The 24,819-nt window shown below is 50.0% G+C and overlaps 1 protein-coding gene across 2 annotated transcripts in view; it reads right to left on the bottom strand.

Annotated features, from left to right (window-relative positions):
- Positions 1-24,819, bottom strand: part of LOC139233144 (inactive phospholipid phosphatase 7-like) — a 219,933-nt gene that overhangs the window by 141,255 nt on the left and 53,859 nt on the right. The gene's annotated exons all lie outside the window — the stretch shown is intronic.

Genomic DNA, 24,819 nt, shown 5'->3' with positions numbered 1-24,819 from the left:
TCTGCTTTTATACTCTATCCCCCTTGCAATAAAGGACAACATTCCATTTGCCTTCCTGATCACTTGCTGTATCTACATACTGACTTTTTGTGTTTCATGCACAAGAACCCCCAGATCCTACTGTACTACAGCATTTTGCAATCGCTCCCCATTTAAATCATTATTCACTTTTTTATTTTTCCTACCAAAGTGGATAACCTCACATTTTCTCATATTATAGTCCATCTGCCAAATTTTTGCCCACTCATGGAGCCTATCTGTATCCCTTTGTAGAGTTTTTGGATCCTCCACACAACTTGCTTTTCCACCTGTCTTTGTATCATCAGCAAATTTGGCTACATTACACTCGGTCCCTTCATCCAAGTCATTAATATAAATTGTAAATAGTTGAGGACCCAGCACCGATCCCTGCGGCACCCCACTAGTTACTGTTTGCCAACCGGAAAATAACCCATTTATCCCGACTCTTTGTTTTCTGTTAGTTCGCCAATCCTCTATCCACGCTAATATATTCCCCCCAACCCTGTGAGCCCTTATCTTGTGCAGTAACCTCTTGTGTGGCACCTTATCGAATGCCTTCTGGAAATCCAAATACATGACATCAACTGGTTCTCCTTTATCCACCCTGCTCGTTTCATCCTCAAAGAATTCCAGCAGATTTGTCAAACATGATTTCCTTTTCATAAAACCATGCTGACTCTGCTTGACTGCAATTATGATTTTCTAAATGTCCTGCTACTACTTCCTTAATGATGGACTCCAGCATTTTCCCAATGACGGATGTTAGGCTAACTGGTCTATAGTTTCTAACTTTCTGTGTCCCTCCTTTCTTAACTAGAGGTGTTGCATTTGCGGTTTTCCAGTCCACTGGGACCTCTCCAGAATCCAGGGAATTTTGGTAGATTACAACCAATGCATCCATTATCTCTGCAGCCACCTCTTTTAAGACCCTGGGATGCAGGCCACCAAGGTCCAAGGGACTTGTCTGCCTTTAGTCTCATTAGTTTGCCTAGTACTTTATCTCGAGTGACAGTGATTGTTTTAAGAACCCCCCTCCCACCCCCGCAATAGCTGCTTGATTATCAATTATTGGGATCTTTTTAGTGTCCTCTACCATGAAGACTGATACAAAACATCACTGGGAATGTGAAGTAATAATCTATACAGTTTCTCATGCTAAAGCATACAGTGCTTCAGAGAGAGTGGAATTCCCTCCCTAGACTTGAGCACATAAATCTAGCCTAATGCTCCAATGCAGTGCTGAGGGAGTGCCGCACTGTCGGAGGTGCCGTCTTTCGGATGAGACGTTAAGCCGAGGCCCCGTCTGCTCTCTCAGATGGACGCAAAATATCCCTTGGCACTATTTCGAAGAAGAGCAGTGGGGGTTATTCCCGGTGTCCTGGCCAAGGTTTATCCCTCAAATCAACATAACAAAAACAGATTATCTGGTCATTATCGCATTGCTGTTTGTCAGAGCTTGCTGTGCGCAAATTGGCCGTCGCATTTCCCACATTGCAACAGTGCTTTCTTCAAAGTACTTCATTGGCTCTAAAGCGCTTTGAGACGTCCGGTGGTCATGAAAGATGATATTGAAATGCAAGTCTTTCTTTCTCCGCCTCTCTCTCCTCCTTGAATATGCTGCTTAAAACCCATCTCTTTGAACAAGCTTTTAGTCACCTGTCCTGGGTCCGAATAGCTCCTTGAGCACCGCACTGGAGTGTCAGCCTGGATTTATGTGACTCGGTGACAAGTTTTGCCCGATAATCGCTCTTGCGGAGTGCCTTGGGATGTTGCGCTGTGTTAAAGGTGCTGTATAAATGCACGTTGTTGTTGTTGTTGTTGTTGAGTGGCGTGGACCCATTCGTCATTAAATGGCGGGGTGGAAACCACTGCTGGCGGTTTCACTGCGTGGGCAGCAGTCACTGTTTATCGGAACCGTACCAAGGATGTGGTGGAACTTTACTGGGCTGGGAAGATGCACTTCTGAATCTAGTGCCCCGCAGACCTCCGAAACAAACTCCCGAAGGGACTCACGCTGCCATTCTGATCATCATTAACGCATGTTTCCGTCACAGGGAATGCCCTCAAGGAAGAAAGTCTGTTTCAAATTTATACTGTTCTCTAGTTTTCTCCACTGAAGATATTAACTCATTGCTGCTGCAACAACAACTTGTATTTAAATAGCGCCTTTAACCTTTTCCCACATTACAACAATGACTGCACTGCAAAAGTACTTCATTGGCTGTAAAGCGCTTTGAGAAGTCCAGTGGTCATGAAAGGCGCTATATAAATGCAAGTCTTTCTTTCTTTAGTAAAACGTCCCAAGGTGCTTCACAGGAGCGTAAATCAAACAATATTTGACACCGAACCACATAAGGAGATATTAGGACAGGTGACCATAGGCTTGGTCAAAGAGGCTGGTTTCATGGAGCATCTTAAAGGAGGAGAGGTAGAGAGGTTTAGGGAGGGAATTCCAGAGCTTAGGGCCCAGGCAACTGAAGGCATGGCCACCAATGGAGGAGCGATTAAAATCGGGGATCTGCAAGAGGCTGAGAATCGGAGGAGTGCAGGGATCTCGGGTGCTGTAGAGCTGCAGGAGGTGTAGGACATATGGAGTGGCGAGGCCATTGAGGGATTTGTAAATTTTTAAACCAAGGCGTTGCTTAACTGGCAGCCAATGTAGGTCAGCGAGCACAGGGGGTGATGGGTGAGCGGGACATAGTGCGAGTTAGGACACGGGCAGCCGAGTTTTGGAGGAGCTGAGGTTTACGGAGGGTGGAACATAGGAACATAAGAAATAGGACCATGTGGCACCTCCACTGTTTAATACGATCATGGTTGATCCGATCATGGACTCAGGTCCACTTCCCCACCCGCTCCCTATAACCCCTTATTCCCTTATCGATTAAGAAACTGTCTATCTTTTCTTAAATCTATTCAATGTCCCAGCTTCCACAGCTCTCTGAGGCAGCAAATTCCACAAATTTACAACCCTCTGAGAGAAGAAATTCCTCCTCATCTCAGTTTTAAATGGGCAACCCCTTATTCTAAGACTATGCCCCCTAGTTCTAGTCTCCCCCATCAGTGGAAACATCCTCTCTGCATCCACCTTGTCAAGCCCTCTCATAATCTTATACACTTCGATAAGGTCACTTCTCATTCTTCTAAATTCCAATGAGTAGACGCCCAACTTACTCAACCTTTCCTCATAAGTCAACCCCCTCATCCCCGGAATCAACCTAGTGAACCTTCTCTGAACTGCCTCCAAAGCAAGTATATCCTTTCGTAAATATGGAAACTAGAACTGCACGCAGTATTCCAGGTGTGGCCTCACCAATACCCTGTATAGCTGTAGCAAGACTTTCCTGTTTTTATACAGGAAGGTGGGAGGCCGGCCAGGAGAGCAGTGGAATAGTCATTGGGATTATGACACTCGTGCCAACCATGGAAGGAGAGGGGGTGGGGAAGTTATTACAGGTAAGCTTAATTGTGTCGCCAGTCGTTGTCTGTGTCCCAAGGAATCACTGGATCACAATCGGGAGCAGGAATCACGACTGATTTGCTCAGAGGTTGTAGCAACCATAATGAAGGAAGAACTTGTTCAGCTCCTTTCACAATATCAGCACGTCCCAAAGCACTTTACAGCCAATGAAGTACTTTTAGAAGTGTAGTCACTGTTGTAATGTGGGAAATGCAGCAGCTCAATTTGCGCACAGCAAGATCCTACAAACAGCAACGCGATAATGGACCAGATAATGTTTTTTTTAAGTGATGCAGGTTGAGGAATCAATATTGACCTAGGACACTGGGTGACACTTTGAAATAGTGACGTGGAGATCTTTTAGGTCCACCTGAGAGAGCAGACGGGGCCTCGGTTTAACATCTTGACGGAATGATAGTGCGGCGCTCCCTCAGTACTGCCCCTCCGACAATGCGGCACTCCCTCAGCACTGCCCCTCCGACGGTGCGGCACTCCCTCAGTACTCCCCCTCCGACGGTGCGGCGCTCCCTCAGTACTGCCCCTCCGACAGTGCGGCACTCCCTCAGCACTGCCCCTCCGACAATGCGGCACTCCCTCAGTACTCCCCCTCCGACGGTGCGGCGCTCCCTTAGTACTGCCCCTCCGACAGTGCGGCGCTCCCTCAGTACTGGCCCTCCGACAGTGCGGCGCTCCATCAGTACTGCCCCTCCAACAGTGCGGCTCTCCATCAGTACTGGCCCTCCGACAGTGCGGCGCTCCATCAGTACTGCCCCTCCGACAGTGCGGCGCTCCCTCAGTACTGGCCCTCCGACAGTGCGGCACTCCCTCAGTACTGTCCCTCCGACAGTGCGGCGCTCCATCAGTACTGCCCCTCCGACAGTGCAGTGCTCCCACAGTACTGCCCCTCCGACAGTGCAGTGCTCCCACAGTACTGCCTCTCCGACAGTGTGGCGCTCCCTCAGTACTGCCCCTCTGACAGTGCGGCGCTCCCTCAGTACTGCCCCTCCGACAGTGCGGCGCTCCATCAGTACTGCCCCTCCGACAGTGCGGCGCTCCATCAGTACTGCCCCTCCGACAGTGCAGCGCTCCCTCAGTACTGCCCCTCCGACAGTGCGGCGCTCCCTCAGTACTGCCCCTCCGACAGTGCGGCTCTCCCTCAGTACTGCCCCTCCGACAGTGCGGCTCTCCCTCAGTACTGCCCCTCCGACAGTGCGGCTCTCCCTCAGTACTGCCCCTCCGACAGTGCGGCTCTCCCTCAGTACTGCCCCTCCGACAGTGCGGCGCTCCCTCAGTACTGCCCCTCCGACAGTGCTGCGCTCCCTCAGTACTGCCCCTCCGACAGTGCGGCTCTCCCTCAGTACTGCCCCTCCGACAGTGCGGCGCTCCCTCAGTACTGCCCCTCCGACAGTGCAGCGCTCCCTCAGTACTGCCCCTCCGACAGTGCGGCGCTCCCTCAGTACTGGCGCTCCGACAGTGCAGCACTCCCTCAGTACTGCCCCTCCGACAGTGCAGCGCTCCCTCAGTACTGCCCCTCCGACAGTGCAGCACTCCCTAAGCACTGCACTGGGAGTGTCAGCCTAGATTTTTTGTGCTCGAGTCCCTGGAGTGGGACTGTGAACCCACAACCTTCTGACTCAGAGGCGAGGGTGCTGCCCAGTGAGCCACGGCTGAGGGAGGGAGAAGATTTGGGAAGTAGTTAGGTTTGGAGTTCGGGTTATGGTGCATTCCGAGTAGCTGAGAGAAATAGGGCAGTAAAGGAATGACTTAAGATCGGAGGAGAAAGGAAGAGAGAAAACATTTAGAAACTCTGATTTAGAGGAACCCAGGAAAAGCGAAAGTGCTTTATTCACTTCTCCTGCTGGGACTGTTTCACGCTCTACAATGATTATTTCTCAGTGTTTGAGCCATTCCCACACCTCCCTCAGTCAGGCAATTGGCCTTCTGGCCCTGGGTGGATTTACAGCCAATCAGCTCGAGCCCTGGCCACCCGGCAGGCTGGCCAATTCTGGCTGGATGAATTGCGGGAGGGTTCGTCACATGACCTCCCACCCCTGCCATTGGTCAACTGACCACCCCCTCCGTCCTCTCAACGTGCGCCTTCCCAAACCGATCGCAAAGCATCCACACTCATCACCCAATTCTTGACACTCGGTCAAACAAGACTTTTCCCGTCGCCCCCCCCCCCCCGCCCCCCCCATCTTCGCTGTATTTCTTTTCGAGCACCCCTATGATTTTACTCCCAGGAGTTGCTGAAGGAGATTAATCCTTAATCGCCTTTGAGACCCCAGGCCAATCCTGGAGGGCTGGCGCCCCCCACTAGTCCTAGTGTAACAGCCTGCCTCAATACAACAACAGCTTGCATTTATATAGCGCCTTTAACGTAGTAAAATGACCGATTATCAAACAAAATTTGACACCAAGCCACAGAACGAGATATTAGGACAGGTGACCAAGTGCTTGGTCAGAGAGGTAGGTTTTAAGGAGGAGAGAGTTCGTTATCATCGTCATAGGTGGTCCCTCAAATCGAGGATGACTTGCTTCCACGCCAAAAAGGGATGAGTTCACAGGTGTTTCAATGAAGGACCTAATATTTCAGGTCCCGAACTACATCCTGAAGGGTGGAAGATCCCTGTGCGTGGATTTTTTTAAAGTGTGGTGGCCGTTGCACTCCAGCCACCGCACGGACTTGACAGAGCGAGGTCTTGGTCCAGTGGTGAGGATTAACCGAGACGACTGGAGACCAGGTCTGTTGCATGGACAACACAGGATCCACAGCGCAGCCTGTGTCGGGGCAGTGAACGACTGACTGCAACTTCTGGATTTCTGCCTTTACCATCTACAAGATGCACCTTCACCGCACGGACTGCAGCGGTTCAAGAAGGCGGCTCACCACCACCTTCGCCAGGGGCAATTAGGGATGGGCAATAAATGTCGGCCTTGTCAGTGACGCAAACATCCCGTGAACAAATAAAATAAGAGATACACGGTTTCAGAGGGGCAGTTACGACGAACGCTTTCAGTGTTCAATCACCTTGCAGCCAAACGCTCAGGCTCACAGGCACCTGTGGTCACAGAAATCCAGCGTTAATCAACTGACCAGCATTTGAGAAGCTAACATCGGTCCTTGTGGCAACCCTGATGCCGCTCACTTTTAATACACTCTGTCGTTATCTGGGGCGCCCACTTGAGTTGGCGTAGGTCAGATTCGGGGGAGGTAGGGGAGAGAGGCACCTCTTCCTTTGCAGGGTATTTTTCTCCACAAGTGGAGTGACTGATGTTTTTGTTCTTCAGAGGTTAACAGGCCGGACGGAACCCAGCGGAAATAAGACTTGGCAGTCACACGTTTCCAAATATGGGTGAACAGTCTGACTAACGCAACAACAGCTGACCAGCGAGACATTAGTTTTCACACCTCTCCATCTCTGAGACGCAAACCACAACGACATCAGTCTCTCGGCCTCTCGTTCTACAACAGAAGAATAAGAGGTGATCTCATTGAAACATACACAATTCTCACAGGGCTTGACAATGTAATATATATCGCTCCACCTGTGGACTACTGTGGCACTGCAGCCAGTGCAGTGTACAAATAAAGAGGGAACAGGTCACCTGACTGGAGTTCCGGAGTGTTCTGCCATCTTAAGGCTGTGTGTGTGTTTGTGAGTTGTACTGAAGATATAACAATGGCGATGAGGATGGGATAATTGGGGAAAAAAATTCTGCAATTTTTGTTGGTGGAGGATTCAGCCAACCGACAGAGAGACTTTGAGAGTGTTGTGTATCTGTAAAGCATGCACTCCCATGTTCCGCCACCAGGGAGTGCATCCCCTGAAGTCCCAAGGGATTCCAGCATCCCTTGGGAGCACTGTATATAAGCCGGCCCCTAAGGCCTGTTCCTCACTCTGGAGTGTCTTAATAAAGACTGAGGTCACTGTTACTTTAACCTCCCTGTGTGCAGTCTCATCTGTGTTAGCAGCACAATAACTGGCGACAAGAATACGAATCCAACGCAAAGATGCAGCAAACTGTGGGCATCCTGGAGAAGTTCTCGGAGGGTGAGGACTGGGAAGCCTATGTCGAACGGCTAGACCAGTACTTTGTAGCCAACGAGCTGGACGGAGAAGGAAGCGCTGCAAAAAGGAGAGCAGTCCTCCTCACAGTCTGCGGGGCACCGACCTACAGCCTCATGAAGAATCTTCTGGCTCCGGTGAAACCCACAGATAAGTCGTATGAGGAGATGTGTACACTGGTTCGGGAGCATCTTAACTCGAGGGAGAGCGTGCTGATGGTGAGGTATTGGTTCTACACGTGCCAGCGATCTGAAGGTCAGGAAGTGGCGAGCTACATCACTGAGCTAAGGCGACTTGCAGGACAATGTGAGTTTGATGACTACCTGGAGCAAATCTTCAGAGACTTTTTTGTACTGGGCATTGGCCACGAGACCATCCGACGAAAACTTTTGACTGTAGAGACACTGACCCTCAGTAAGGCCATTGCGATAGCATAGGCGTTTATGTCCACCAGTGATAACACCAAACAAATCTCTCAGCACACAAGTGCTAGAAATGTTCATAAATTAACTGGAACTATGTTTGCGAGCAGAAATGTACAGGGCAGAAACCACGAGTCTGCAACTGCCAGCAGGCCTCAGGTGACCCAGAGTCCCCAACAAATGATGAATGCAAGGCAATTCACACCTTGTTGGTGTCATGGAAGCTTCCATTCAGCCTATTCATGCCGCTTCAAAGGGTATGTTTGCAAGAGCTGTGGAACAATGGGGCACCTCCAACGAGCTTGCAGACGAGCTGCAAGCTCTGCAAAACCTGCTAACCACCACGTGGCAGAGGAAGATCGGTCCATGGTGGATCAAAGCAATTTTGAGCCTCAGAGAGAGGAGGCAGATGCTGAAGTACACGGAGTGCACACATTTTCGATGAAATGTCCACCTATAATGCTAAATGTAAAATTGAATGGCTTACCCGTAGCCGTGGAACTGGACACTGGCGCTAGCCAATCCATCATGAGTAAAAAGATGTTTGAGAGACTGTGGTGCAACAAGGCACTCAGACCAGCCCTAAGCCCGATCCACACAAAACTGAGAACGTACACCAAAGAGCTTATCACTGTCCTGGGCAGCGCCATGGTCAAGGTCACCTACGAGGGCACAGTGCACGAACTGCCACTCTGGATTGTCCCGGGCAATGGCCCCACACTGCTTGGAAGGAGCTGGCTGGGCAAAATCCGCTGGAACTGGGATGACATCCGAGCGCTATCACATGTCGATGAGGCCTCATGTACCCAGGTTCTTAACAAATTTCCTTCCCCTTTTGAGCCAGGCATTGGAAACTTTTCCAGGGTGAAGGTGCGGATTCACTTGGTCCCAGAGGCACGACCCATTCACCACAAGGCATGAGCGGTACCTCACATGATGAGGGAGAGAGTGGAAATTGAGCTGGACAGGCTGCAACGCGAGGGCAACATCTCCCCAATGGAATTCAGCGAGTGGGCCAGCCCGATTGTTCCAGTACTCAAAAGTGATGGCACGGTCAGGATTTGCAGCGATTATAAAGTAACTTTTAATCGTTTCTCGCTACAGGACCAATACCCGCTACCTAAGGCAGATGACGTATTTGCGACGCTGGCAGGAGGCAAGACGTTCACCAAGCTCGACCTGACTTTGGCCTACATGACTTAGGAGCTGGAGGAGTCTTCGAAGGGCCTCACCTGCATCAACACACACAAGGGACTGTTCATCTACAACAGACGTCCGTTTGGAATTCGGTCGGCTACAGCGATCTTCCAGAAAACCATGGAGAGCCTACTCAAGTCGGTACCACGCACGGTGGTTTTTCAGGACGACATATTGGTCATGGGTCGGGACACCGTCGAGCACCTACAAAACCTGGAGGAGGTCCTCCAGCGACTGGATCGCGTAGGGCTGCGGCTGAAGAGGTCGAAATGCGTCTTCATGGCAACAGAAGTGGAGTTTTTGGGGAGAAAGATCGCGGCGGACAGCATTCAGCCCACAGACACCAAGACAGAGGCTATCAGGAACGTGCTCAGGCCACAGAATGTCACAGAGCTGCGGTCGTTCCTGGGACTCCTCAACTATTTTGGTAACTTCCTACCGAGGTTAAGCACCCTCTTAGAGCCTCTACATGTGTTATTGCGTAAAGGTGATAACTGGGTATGGGGAAAAAAACAAGTAATTGCTTTTGAGAAAGCCAGAAACATTTTATGCTCCAACAAGCTGCTTGTATTGTATAACCTGTGTAAAAGACTTGTGCTAGCATGTGATGCGTCGGCGTACGGAGTCCGGTGTGTATTACAACAAGCTAACATTGCGGTGAAGTTGCAACCTGTCGCCTGTGCCTCCAGGAGCTTGTCTCAGGACGAGAGGGCCTACAGCATGATTGAGAAAGAGGCATTAGCGTGTGTGTTCTGGGTAAAGAAAATGCATCAGTACCTGTTTGGCCTTAAATTTGAGCTGGAAACCGATCACAAGCCCCTCATATCCCTGTTCTCTGAAAACAAGGGGAAAAATACTAATGTCTCAGCCTGCATACAAAGGTGGGCACTCGCACTATCAGCGTATAACTATACCATTCACCACAGGCCAGGCACCGAGAACTGTGCGGATGCTCTCAGTCGGCTACCATTGCCCACCACGGGGGTGGAAATGGCGCAGCCTGCAAACTTGTTGATGGTGGCGCAGCCCGCAGACTTGTTGATGGTCATGGAAGCGTTTGAAAATGATAAATCACCTGTCACGGCCCGCCAGATTAGGACTTGGACCAGCCAAGATCCTCTGCTGGCCCTAGTAAAAAATTGTGTACTACATGGGAGCTGGGCCAGCATCCCCGTTGAAATGCAAGAGCTAATCAAGCCGTTCCAGCGGCGAAAGGACGAGCTGTCCATTCAGGCAGACTGCCTGTTGTGGGGTAACCGCGTAGTGCTACCCAAAAAGGGCAGGGAGACGTTCATCTCGGATCTCCACAACACACACCCGGGTATAGTAATGATGAAAGCGATAGCCAGATCCCACGTGTGGTGACCCGGTATCGACTCTGACTTAGAGTCCTGTGTACGGCAATGCAGCGTGTGTGCTCAGTTGAGCAACACGCCCAGAGAGGCACCACTAAGTTTGTGGTCCTGGCCCTCCAGACCATGGTCGAGGATCCATGTCGACTATGCGGGCCCGTTTCTCGGTAAAATGTTCCTGGTGGTGGTGGATGCTTTTTCAAAATGGATTGAATGTGAAATAATGTTGGGAAGCACCACCACTGCCACCATTGAAAGCCTGAGGGCCATGTTTGCCACCCGCGGCCTGCCTGACATACTGGTCAGTGACAACGGGCCATGTTTCACCAGTGCCGAATTAAAAGAATTCATGACCCGCAATGGGATCAAATATGTCATCTCGGCCCCATTTAAACCAGTCTCCAATGGGCAGGCAGAGCGGGCAGTACAAACAATCAAACAGAGCCTCAAACGAGTCACACAAGGTTCACTCCAAACCCGCCTGTCCCGAGTACTGCTCAGTTATCGCACGAGACCCCACTCGCTCACAGGGGTGCCCCCGGCTGAGCTAATCATGAAAAGGACACTTAAACCCAGACTCTCGCTGGTTCAGCCCAACCTGCATGATCAGGTAGAGAGCAGGCGGCAGCAACAAAATGTAAACGATGGTCGCGCCACTGTGTCATGGGAAATTGATCTGAATGGCCCTGTGTATGTGCTAAACTATCGACATGGTCCCAAGTGGATCGCAGGCACGGTGATAGCTAAAGAAGGGAGTAGGGTGTTTGTAGTCAAACTAGATAATGGACACATTTGCAGAAAGCACCTGGACCAAACGAGGCTGTGGTTCACAGACTGCCCTGAACAACCCACAGCAGGCACCACCTTTTTCGAGCCCACAACACACACCCAAAGGATCAACGACACCACCCCGGACCAGGAAATCGAACCCATCATGCCCAACAGCCCAGCAAGGCCAGGCTCACCCAGCAGCCCTGCAGGGCCAACAACACGCCAGCCCAGCGAGGGCACAGCCAACACACCAGAACAGACATTTGTACCGAGGCGGTCCACCAGGTAAAGAAAGGCTCCCGACTGCCTCACCTTGTAAATAGTTTTCACTTTGACTTTGGGAGTGAGTGATGTTGTGTATCTGTAAAGCATGCACTCCCATGTTCTGCCACCAGGGAGTGCATCCCCTGAAGTCCCAAGGGATCCCAGCACCCCTTGGGAGCACTGTATATAAGCCGGCCCCTAAGGCCTGTTCCTCACTCTGGAGTGTCTTAATAAAGACTGAGGTCACTGTTACTTTAACCTCCCTGTGTGCAGTCTCATCTGTGTTAGGAACACAATAGAGAGCTTCTCTGTTTTGATTAACATCCAAGATAGATGCAGGGAGGATGTTTCCTCTGGCTGGGGAGTCTAGAACCAGGGGTCACAGTCTCAGAATAAGGGGTCGGCCATTTAGGACTGAGATGAGGAGAAATTTCTTCACTCAGAGAGTGGTGAATCTTTGGAACTCTCTACCCCAGAGGGCTGTGGAGGCTCAGTCGTTGAATATGTTCAAGACAGAGAGCGATAGATTTTTGGATATTAAGTGAACCAAGGGATATGGGGAGAGTGTGGGAAAGTGGAGTTGAGGTCGAAGATCAGCCATGATCTTATTGAATGGCGGAGCAGGCTCGAGGGGCCATATGGCCCACTCCCGTTCCTAATTCTTATGTTCTTGTGTTCTTATGTAATGGGGCTAAGGGAGAGTTGTTGAGGCAGGCGTGCGTGCTGTGCACCTGCAAGAACCCAACAGGGTGAGACATGCCAGAACTGAGTCGCGGTTTGGACTGCAGTCCCGGGGGGGGGAGGGGGGGGCGCTCAGGGGGCTTGTTGATATGACCCCCACATCGGAGGATCTGTGCGGTTATTATGCGGAGTTTCTCAGCGCAACACAAGCAATTCTATCGAACCAGGGCCTGATCCTGGCGTGCCAGTCCAAGTGTTCACCACAGGTCTGCAGAGGGTCTCACTGTAACATTCAAAGGGGAAAAAATAACGGTCCTCACTACCCTGGGAACCACAGCAACAGAACATTGGACTCTCAGGGAGAGAGACTGAGTCTGACATCCGACCTCACTGGTCATTCAAACCACAACTGGCCTCATTCCACAGCTGACCTTCAGGCTTGGGCAGTCAGCATAGACCAGAAATTTAACAGGACTGGCCACATAAATACTATGGCAACAAGAGCGGGTCAGAGGCTGGATATTCTGTGGCGAGTGTCTCATCTCCTGATTCTTCAAAGTCTTCAAAGTCTTTCCACCATCTACAAGGCACAAGTCAGGGGTGTGATGGAATACTCTCCACTTGCCTGGGTGAGTGCAGCTCCAACAACACTCAAGAAGCTCGACACCATCCAGGACAAAGCAGCCCGCTTGATTGGCCCCCATCCCCCACCTTCAACATTCACTCCCTCCACCACCGGCGCACCGTGGCTGCAGTGTGCACCATCCACAAGATGCACTGCAGCAACTTGCCAAGGCTTCTTCAGCAGCACCTCCCAAACCCGTGACCTCTACCACCTAGAAGGACAAGGACAGCAGGCGCATGGGAACACCATCACCTCCAAATTCCCCTCCGAATCACACACCATCCTGACTTGGAAATATATCGGCCGTTCCTTCATTGTTGGGTCAAAGAACTCCCTCCCTAACAGCACTGTGTGGGAGCACCTTCACCACACGGACTGCAGCGGTTCAAGAAGGCGGCTCACCACCCCCTTCTCAAGGGCAATTAGGGATGGGCAATGTATTTTATAGTCTCTTGAACACTCTTGAACACTCTTAGTTCAACTTAACTCTATTTATTTGGGAGATCTCAGTCAGCCATGTGGAGCTTAAGATGGCATTCCTTCACAGACCCTCTCTCTCAATTCAGCTTCCTATACCTCCCAGCTAGAGGGCGCTATACAGTATATTGATACCTCCTAGCTAGAGGGTGCTCCTCCTTAGCTAGAGGGTGCCAAACATTATCTCGTTACAGGCAATAAATGGCGGCTTTGCCAAAGACGCCCATATCCCGGAACCAATATAAAAAAAATGTTGTGCACTTTGCCTGACATTAGTGGGTTGTTTAGACGGTACAGCACGGTGCGGCCTTACCAATACCCAATACAGTTGCAGCAGGGAGGTCCTGCTGCAACTGTATAGGGTATTGGTAAGGCCGCACCTGGAGTACTGCGTGCAGTTTTGGTCACCTTACTTAAGGAAGGATATACTGGCTTTGGAGGGGGTACAGAGACGATTCACTAGGCTGATTCCGGAGATGAGGGGGTTACCTTATGATGATAGATTGAGTAGACTGGGTCTTTACTCGTTGGAGTTCAGAAGGATGAGGGGTGATCTTATAGAAAAATTTAAAATAATAAAAGGGATAGACAAGATAGAGGCGGAGAGGTTGTTTCCACTGGTCGGAGAGACTAGAACTAGGGGGCACAGCCTCAAAATACGGGGGAGCCAATTTAAAACCGAGTTGAGAAGGAATTTCTTCTCCCAGAGGGTTGTGAATCTGTGGAATTCTCTGCCCAAGGAAGCAGTTGAGGCTAGCTCATTGAATGTAGATAGATAGATTTTTAACCAATAAGGGAATAAAGGATTACGGGGAGCGGGCGGGTAAGTGCAGCTGAGTCCACGGCCAGATCAGCCATGATCTTTTTGAATGGCGGAGCAGGCTCGAGGGGCTAGATGGCCTACTCCTGTTCCTAATTCTTATGTTCTTATGTTCTTATTAGATACAGAGTAAAGCTCCCTCTACACTGTCCCATTAAACACTCCCAGGGCAGGTACAGCAGTGTTTGATGGGACAGTGTAGAGAGAGCTTTACTCTGTATCTACACCGTGCTGTACCTACCTTGGGACTGTTTGATGGGATGGTGTAGAGAGAGCTTTACTTTATATCCAACTCCAGGGACTTGAGCACATAATTCTGGGCTGACACTCCCAGTGCAGTGCTAAGGGAGTGCTGCGCTGTCGGAGGTGCCGTCTTTCAGATGAGACGTTAAACCAATGCCCCATCTGCTCTCTCAGGTGGACGTAAAAGATCCCATAGCACTATTTCGAAGAAGAGCAGGGGAGTTCTCTCCGGTGTCCTGGGGTCAATATTTATCCCTCAATCAAAATACCAAAAGCAGATTATCGGGTCATAATCACATTGTTGTTTGTGGGAGCTTGCTGTGCGCGAATTGACTGCCGCATTTCCCACATTACAACAGTGACTACATTTCAAAAAGTGCTTCGTTGGCTGTAAAGTGCTTTGGGACATCCGGTGGTCATGAAAGGCGCTATAGAAATGCAAGACTTACCGACAGGAGGAGTGAGGAAAACGTTGTACACACACACACACACACACACACACACACACAGTCTCATCGCTCTCCAGCTTTCTCATTAGGCTTTTGAAAGTGACTGATGATAAATTGACTGAAATGAAATTTCTTATATAAAAAAAAATGGATGCCAAGGCAAAACAAACACTCGATAAACTGATTGAATCCATCACTCGCTCAGTTTCAGATGGGGCAATTACTGGGTGACAGCTCCCCTGTGAAAGGAACGCTTACAACTGAAGCTTGTGCTGAACCTGAGCCAGGCCAAAGACGCAAGACCTTCTGGCAGAAGATGCATCATTTGAATTTCTCTCCAACACACACTGATATCTGTGCGTGTCTATAAATACATAGATAGGAGCACAAGGGCTTTCAGTTGCCTGATATTTCAGCATTCACAGATTTGCATCTGACTGACCTGCACAGAAGCAAACTCTCATCCCTTAATGTGCTACCCTAAATAACAAATAGATTAAATGTTCAAATATTAAAGAGACAGCTTTGCTGCTTTCAATACATATTCAAAAACTTCTAAAAAAAAATGGAGTTGTAAAGCTGGAGGTATTTTAAATAATTTAATCAGAGAGCATAAAATAAATAAGGCAGTTTTATTTTTTTCCCTCAATAAAAATCCATTAAAATAAGTGTTATTACTTTCTGTACAATTCCTCTTGCTTTTCCGCTCTCTCTTCCCTCGAAGGTGCCGACTCTGTGGGAGATCAGGCTCACAGGCACTGACCTCTTGCTGGTACCCTCACTTGTATTTATATAGCGCCTTTGGCTTAGTGGGACGACCCAGGACACTTCACGGGAGTGATTGTCGGATGGAATTTCACACTGAGCCATATCTGAAGATATTGGGACAGTTTGGTCAAAGAGGTAGATTTTTAAGGAGTGCCATAAAGGAAGTGAAAGCAAACTCTCTTCCCTTAATGTGCTACCCTAAATAACAAATAGATTAAATGTGGCGGAGGAGCGGCGAGAGATCGTGGTGGAGGAGCGGCGAATGAGGGTACGGGACCCAGAGGAGCCGAGGGCCCAGGGGCAGCACGGGCCCAGCCCACACTTCGATATGTGCGCGCACTAGGTCCGTGCAGCAGAGCAGGTCTCCAGTCGTCCTGGTTAACCCTTGCCACTGGATAAAGTCCTAGCTCTATCAAGCCCGTGTGGTGGCTGATGTACCACAGTCACCACACGTTAAAAAAATCCACACACAGGCATCTTCCACCCCCTCAATTGGAGTTCAGGACTGGAACATCGGGTCCTTCATTGAAACATCTGTGAACCCATGTGGAAGCAAGTCATCCTCGTTCGAGGGACCGCCTGTGATGGTTGAGACAGTATGCCGTTGCTGTATATTGAACTCTGAGATTCAGGAAGAGGACAGCATCCCATTCTTCAAAATATAGTCACAAGGAACATCCCCAACGGCAGGAAGAAGCACCTAAGAAAGAATCTTACAGCACAGAAGGAGGCCATTCAACCCATCGTGTCTGTGCCAGCTCTTTGAAAGACCTGACCAATTAAAAAGAAAGACTTGCATTTCTACAGAGCCTTTCACAGCCTCAGGATGTCCCAAAGCCCTTTACAGCCAATGAAGTACTTTCTTAAGTGCAGTCACTGTTGTAATGTAGGAAACGTGGCAGCCAATTTGCGCACAGCAAGCTCCTACAAACAGCAATGTGCTATAGAAAATCTGTTTTAGTGATATTGGTTGAGAGATAAATATTGGTCAGGACATAGGAAGATATCCCTTTGCTGTTCTTCAAAATAGTGCCATGGGATCTTTTACATCCACCTGAGAGAGCAGACAAGGCCTTGGTTTAATGTCTCATTGAAATAACAGCACCTCCAACAGTGCAGCGCTCCTTCAGTACTGTCCCTCCGACAGTGCAACACTCCCTCAGTACTGCCCCTCCGACAGTGCAGCGCTCCCTCAGTACTGCCCCTCCGATAGTGCAGCGCTCCCTCAGTACTGCCCCTCTGACAGTGCAGCACTCCCTCAGTACTGTCCCTCCGACAGTGCAGCGTTCCCTCAGTACTGCCCCTCCTACAGTGCGGAGCTCCCTCAGTACTGTCCCTCCTACAGTGCGGAGCTCCCTCAGTACTGCCCCTCCGACAGTGCGGAGCTCCCTCAGTACTGCCCCTCCAACACTGCAGCACTCTTTCAGCACTGCACTAGGAGTGTAAGCTGAGATTTTTGTGCTGAAGTCTCTGGAGTGGGGATTTGAACCCGCAGCCTTCTAACTCAGTGAGGCACTCCCTTGCTCTTTCCCAATAGCCCTGCAACCTTTTCCTTTTCAAGAATATAGCCCAATTCACAATGTCAACCTAAGCATCATTTGCTAATCGGAAGCTTAATGCAGATTTAACTGTTAATGTGGATTTTCATCTTTTAATTCTCAAATCCTTGAAAATAAAGGATGGATTTGGAGGGAGCGAAGCCGTGCCCACAATCAGCTGGTGGTCTCCTCGCCCCTTTTTAAGGCCATCTCAGGGCTCCATTCACTATCAGGCCTTGTGATTGGCACATTAGTTGTTAAGAGAATGTCAGCTGATCCTAGAATCCCTTGCCTAAAATTACTACAGCTGTCTATGGACAGCACATTCAGCTAAATCTCTCTCCAGCTCACTGCTGTTCATGCAGTGAAGAAGAACACAAACAACTTGCATCTATATAGCGCCTTTAACGTAGTGAAACGTTTCACGATGCTTCACAGGAACGATTATCAGACAAAATTTGACACCGAGCCACATAAGGAGATATTCGGAGAGGTGACCAAAAGCTTGGTCAGAGAGGTTTATTTTAAGGAGCGTCTTAGAGGAGGAAAGAGAGGCGGAGAGGTTTAGGGAGGGAATTCCAGAGCTTGAGGCCCAGGCAACAGAAGGCACGGCCACCGATGGTTGAGCGATTATAATCGGGGATGCTCAGGAGGGCAGAATTAGAGGAGTGCAGACATCACGTGGGGTTGTGGGGCTGGAGGAGATTACAGAGATAGGGAGGGGCGAGGCCGTGGAGGGATTTGAAAATAAGGATGAGAATTTTAAAAGTGAGGCGTTGCTTATCAGAAGCCAATGTAGGTCAGCGAGCACAGGGAGTGATGGGTGAGCAGAGCTTGGTGCGAGTTAGGACATGGGGCAGCCGAGTTTTGGATGAACTCATGTTTATTTAGGGTGGAAGGTGGAGAAGATAATTTTAGCAGTGCTTAACGGACAGTATGACTGTGTTATGGAACACTTACATCAGGCACTTCAGTGCCTTGATTTGGCTGCTTTTAGGTCTTATTCAGGGTCTTGTTTTGATCGGTGCTCTACAGCCACGATGGTGGTCAACGTAAACTGTAATTTAGTACAGGGCAAGGCACGCAATTACATTCTATAATAAACTGTTTCGAAAATAGTTTCTGTGTTTTTTTGTAAACCGTGTGGGAACGTAGGGTTGCTGTATGGCCTGTGATCGACTATTCCAGGCCTCTCTACCACAACCCCTGCTGCAGAGCCTTTGAACCTTGATTAGCAAGCACGCAATGGCCAAAGCTTTTCTTGTAAGCTGTGCAACATGTGTCACAATTTCCGAGATCCAGGAAACATATTTAAAGGACTTGAAACATGCAAGATAATGAGGGGGCTCGACAAGGCAGATGCAGAGAGGATATTTCCACTCGTAGGGGAAACTAAAACTAGGGGGCATAGTCAGAATAAGGGGCCGCCCATTTGAAACTGAGATGAGAAGAAATTTCTTCTCTCAGAGGGTTGTAAATCTGTGGAATTCGCTGCCCCAGAGAGCTGTGGAGGCTGGGACATTGAATATATTTAAAGCCGAGATAGACAGATTTTTGAGCGATAAGGGAGTTAAGGGTTATGGGGAGCAGGCAGTGAAGTGGAGCTGAGTCCATGATCAGATCAGCCGTGATCGTATTGAATGGCGGAGCAGGCTCGAGGGGCCAAATGGCTGACTGCTGCTCCTATTTCTTATGTTCTTATGACTCGGGATGTGGATGTCGTTGGCAAGGCCGGCATTTATTGCCCATCCCTAATTGCCCCTTGAGAAGGTGGTGGTTGTCATCTACTCAACCAGCATTGCAACCCATGTATAATCTGACCTAAGTTGTACACTGTGAGAACACTGACCACTAGGTGGGAGACACTCCTATACCTGGACCTTCAGGTATAAAAGGGGAAGCTCCACCCACCTTCATCACTTGAGTGCTATGAAATAAAGGACAGGTCACAGACTGACCTTCTCTCAAGCATGGACCTCGTGTGCATTTATACTGTGTAGTAAGGATGTATCAATGGCGACGAGAAACTGGGATTTAAACCACGCGAGAATGGCCACTAGCAGAACAGACGAGAGGTACTGTGTTAAGGAATGGTTGGGACAGAGATTCAACATTGTTAAAGCAGCACACAGTTCTCCAGGCAGACAAGGGCAGTCGGGCATGCCCCAACATGTAGTCGAACCCAGAGGGGGAGTTCGACAGAGACGATGGCAAGTTGAATGGCGATTCACGCCATTGCAAGGGACAATGCGGCCAGTAATGGGGCCATCAACACCTGTTAATGGCGCACTCCAGGACAGTCACAGGGGCAGTCAGGGACGATTGACTGGCAAGGGGACATTTTGTTTCCAACAGCAGCTCATGTTGGAGGCATGGAGGCACACACTCAGCCGGAGTTTGCAGAGATGAGCAAAATACCTGCAGAAATTGCAGAAATGAACGCTGGGGGAAATCGCTGGAAGCTGAAGTTCAGCGAGTTCATGTGGAGCACGTATACAGTTCATACACCAGGACGCCACCGATAATGATGAAAGTGCTCCTCAATGGCATCCCAGTATCAATGGAGCTAGACACGGGGGCCAGCCAGTCCCTGATGGGTATCAAACAGTTCGAAAAGTTGTGGGCGTCCAAGGCCAGGAGGCCAAAATTATCGGCGATTGACGCACAGCTACGGACATACACACAGGAGATCATTCCGGTGCTAGGCAGCGCCACGGTAGTCGTGACCCACAAAGATTCGGAGAACAGGTTGCCACTCTGGGTTGTCCCGGGGACGGTCCCGCACTACTGGGGAGGAGTTGGCTTGCTGTCATGAACTGGAAATGGGGTGATGTCAATGCAATTTCCTCTGTGGAGAGAGTATCATGCTCACAGATCCTGGACAAATTTGGCTCATTATTTCAACCTGGCATCGGCACTTTCATGGGGGCCAAGGTAGTGATTCACATAAACCCGGACGCCAGACCAGTACACCACAAGGCCAGAGCGATGCCGTACATGATGCGGGACAAGATAGAAGGCGAATTGGACCGCCTGCTGAGGGAAGGCATCATCTCGCCAGTCGAATTCAGTGACTCGGCGAGCCCGATTATGCCGGTGCTCAAGGCGGATGGGTCGGTCAGGATATGTGGTGATTACAAGGCCACCATCAATCGGGTGTCACTCCAAGACCAGTACCCACTACCGAGAGCGGAGGACCTCTTTGCGACGCTATCCGGTGGCAATCTTTTTTCAAAATTGGACCTGACCTCAGCTTACATGACCCAGGAGCTGGCGAGTGAGTCGAAGAAGCTGACCACCATCACGACACACAAGGGGTTGTTTGAGTACAACAGATGTCCGTTCGGGATTCGCTCGGCCGCCGCGATCTTCCAATGAAATATGGAAAGCCTCCTCAAGTTGATTCCAGGGACGGAGGTTTTTTCAGGATGACATCCTCATCACGGGTTACAATACTGAAGAACACCTCCACAACCTGGAGGAGGTGCTACGCAGACTGGACCGGGTAGGTCTGCGACTGAAAAAGGCGAAGTGCGTCTTCCTAGCTCCAGAGGTAGAATTCCTGGGGATGATGGTAGCAGCAGACGGGATCAGCCCTACTGCGTCCAAAACGGAAGCGATCCAGAGAGCACCCAGACCCCGTAACATGACGGAGCTGCGTTCGTTCCTGGGGCTCCTGAACTATTTTGGTAACTTTCTTCCCAAATTGAGCACGCTGCTAGAGCCGCTACACCCGTGCTCCTACGTAAAGGTCGCGAATGGGTCTGGGGGGACAGCCAGGAAAGGGCTTTTAATAGAGCACGCAATTTGTTATGTTCCAACAATCTGTTAACGCTATATGACCCATGTAAGAAACTGGTGTTAACGTGCAATGCGTCGTCCTATGGTGTCGGGTGTGTGTTGCAGCATGTCAATGTCAAGGGTCAGTTACAGCCGGTAGCATATGCCTCCAGGAGTCTGTCCCAGGCAGAAAGGGGTTACAGGATGGTAGAAAAGGAGGTGCTCGCATGTGTATATGCGGTAAAGAAAATGCACCAGTACCTGTTTGACAGGAAATTTGAGCTAGAGACAGATCACAAACCCCTAACGTCCCTTTTGGCCAACAACAAGGCCATAAATGCAAACGCATCGGCCCGCATACAGAGGTGGGCACTCACGTTAGCCGCCTATGACTACACAATTCGGCACAGACCGGGCACTGAAAACTGTGCCGATGCACTCAGCAGGCTCCCACTAGCCACCACTGAGGGGGCTACCGAGCATGGTGCTGAGATGGTCATGGCTGTTGAAGCTTTCGGAAGCGAAGGCTCATCCGTGACAGCCCGTCAGATTAAAGTCTGGACAAATAGAGACCCGCTATTGTCTCTAGTCAAGAAATGTGTCCTGAATGGGGACTGGGCAGCCACGTACAGGGCATGCCCTGAGGAATTTAAACCATTTCACAGGCGCAAGGATGAACTCTCGATTCAGGCCGATTGCCTACTATGAGGCAACCGAATAGTCATGCCCCAGATGGGCAGAGAGGTGTTCATCAGAGAACTCCACAATGAGCACCCGGGCATTGTCACGATGAAGGCAATTGCCAGGTCACACGTTTGGTGGCCAGGGATAGGCGCAGATCTGGAACTTTGTGTTCGCAGGTGCAACACGTGTGCCCAGCTGGGCAATGCGCCCAGGGAAGCCCCCCTTAGCCCCTGGCCATGGCCCGCCAAGCCTTGGACACGCATCCATGTGGACTACGCAGGTCCTTTCATGGGAAAAATGTTTTTGGTTACAGTAGATGCCTACTCCAAATGGATCGAGTGTGACATTTTAAATTCAAGCACATCCTCTGCCACGGTAGAAAGTCTACGGGCAATATTTGCCACCCATGGTCTACCGGACGACTTGGTCAGCGACAATGGCCCGTGCTTCACAAGCACTGAATTCCAGGACTTCATGGCAGGCAATAGAATTAACCATGTCAGAACGGCACCGTTCAAGCCGGCCTCAAACGGCCAGGCAGAACGAGCAGTGCAGATAATCAAACAGGGGATGCTCAGAATCCAAGGGGGTTCCCTACAAAGGTGCTTATCACGCCTCTTGTTGGCTTATAGATCCCGACCACACTCGCTCACAGGGGTTCCACCCGCAGAGCTGCTAATGAAAAGGACGCTCAAAACCCGATTATCCCTTATACACCCCACCATGAAAGAAATTGTCGAGAGCAGGCGCCAGTCACAATATCACTACCATGACAGGAATGCGAGGGCGCGATGTATTGATGTAAATGACCCTGTCTTTGTCCTCCACTACGCTGCAGGGCCCAAATGGCTTGCAGGCACCGTGATTGCCAAAGAGGGAAATATGATTCTGGCAGTTAAACTTACTAATGGACAAATCTGCCGCAAACATGTGGATCAAACAAAAAGGAGGTTCAGCAACACCATAGAAGAAGCAGAGGAAGAACACGATGTAGAGTTCACTCCTGCACAGGTGACCGAACACCGGAACCAAGTGGAGGAGAGCCCAGTCACTGTGGGCAGTCCGGACAGGCCTGAGGCACCGCAAACAGCAGACACTCAGGCCAGCGCCCAACAACCGGAGCCCCAACTCAGGCGCTCTACAAGGGAGCGTAAACCACCAGAGAGACTTTACCTGTGATCCCAATAAGACTTTGGGGGGAGGTGATGTCATGTATTCAACCAGCATTGTAACCCATGTATAATCTGACCTAAGTTGTACACCGTGAGAACAATGACCACTAGGTGGGAGACACTCTTAACCTGGACCTTCAGGTACAAACGGGGAAGCTCCACCCACCTTCATCACTTGAGTGCTAAGGAATAAAGGACAGGTCACAGACTGACCTTCTCTCAAGCATGGGCCTCGTGTGCATTTATACTGTATAGTAAGGACCTATCAATGGTGAGCTGCCTTCTTGAACCGCTGCAGTCCGTGTAGTGAAGGTCCTCTGTTGGGGAGGGAGTTCCAGGATTTTGACTCAGTGACGATGAAGGAACGGCCAATATATTTTCAAGTTTGTGACTCGGAGGGGAACTTGGAGGTGGTGGTGTTCCCATGCGCCTGCTGCCCTTGTCCTTCTAGGTGGTGGAGGTCGTGGGTTTGAGAGGGTTTGCTTAATTGTATGGATGGGACATTAAACCGAGGCCCTGTCTTCCCTCTCAGGAGTAAGTAAAAGATCCCATGGCATGATGTCAAAGCAGCGAAGGGGAATTCTCCCCGGTGATCTTGGGCCAATGTTTAACCCTCAACCAACGCCTAAAAACAGATTATCTGGTCCTTTGCCTCATTGCTGTCGGTGGGAGCTTGCTGTGCATAAATTGGCTGCTGCGTTTCCGGCATTACAAAAGTGACTACACTTCAAAAAGTGCTGTATTGGCTGTAAAGCTCTTTGGGAAGTCCTGAGGTGGTGAAAGGCGCTATATAAATGCAAGTCTTTCTGCCTTTAAGAGCAGGAAGTGCTCCCGGTGTCCTGGGCCTCCCTCAACCGACACCACCAAAAGCAGATCGACTTGCCGTTCATCTCATTTGGCATGGTGGTCTTTGCTTGGTTTGGTTGACTGCCGTGAATGCTTGAATAACGACCTTGACTGCTCTTACATAAGGAGCGGCGAGCGGCATCCTGGGAGCAGCGTGGAGGCACGGCATGGCAAGGTACAGCGCAACCTCGCGCAGGAGGGCGACAGCAGCGAAGAGGGCGACTCGATTGGACGTCATCGAGGTCCAGGTCGTGACTGGAGCGAGAGCAGGAACAGCAGGAGTGGCGAAGTCGGAGCACAGGAAAGGCGGGAGTTTGGGGCCAGAGCGGGCCCAGCCCACCCTATGATTGTGTGCGCACTAGGTCCGTGCAGCAGAGCAGGTCTCCAGTCGTCTTGGTTAACCCTTGCCACTGGACCAAGACCTAGCTCTGTCAAGCCCGTGTGGTGGCTGATGTACAACGGCCACCCCACATTAAAAAAAATCCACGCACAGGCATCTTCCACCCTTCAGGATGTAGTTTGGGACCTGGAATATTCGGTCCTTCATTGAAACACCTGTGAACTCATCCGTTTTTGGCATGGAAGCAAGTCATCCTTGATACGAGGGACCGCCTATGATGATGATAAGAACATAAGAAATAGGAGCAGGAGTCGGCCATTCGGCCCCTCGAGCCTGCTCCGCCATTCAATAAGATCATGGCTAATCTGATCATGGACTCAACTCCACTTCCCTGCCCGCTCCCCATAACCCTTAACTCGCTTATCGCTCAGAAATCTGTCTACCTCCGCCTGAAATATATTCAATGACCCAGCCTCCACAGCTCTCTGGGACAGAGAATTCCATAGATTTACAACCCTCAGAGAGAAGAAACTCCTCCTCATCTCCGTTTTAAATGGGCGACCCCTTATTCTGAGACTGTGCCACTTAGTTCTAGATTGCCTCTTGAAGGTAATTACCTGCCAAGCAGTTTTGGACGATTCTAGAGACCCGCAATAAGGTGCGATAGAAATGCGAGAGGTTTTTTTACTTCCAAATTTCTTGCAGGAGCAGCTGAATGGGTTAGCAGGCAAGAGCAGAAGTAACTGGAAATAAACCGTCCACTATCATCTTAGAATAAGAAAGGATTTATTCAATTAAAATATTATAAACAAAAGAAAACCATGCTGATTCAAACAGGC

Source organism: Pristiophorus japonicus, chromosome 20 (genome assembly GCF_044704955.1).
Source record: "Pristiophorus japonicus isolate sPriJap1 chromosome 20, sPriJap1.hap1, whole genome shotgun sequence".
Classification (NCBI taxonomy): Eukaryota; Metazoa; Chordata; class Chondrichthyes; family Pristiophoridae; genus Pristiophorus; species Pristiophorus japonicus.
Note: the sequence above shows the minus strand (reverse complement) of the source record. Positions and strands in the feature narration are given on the sequence as shown.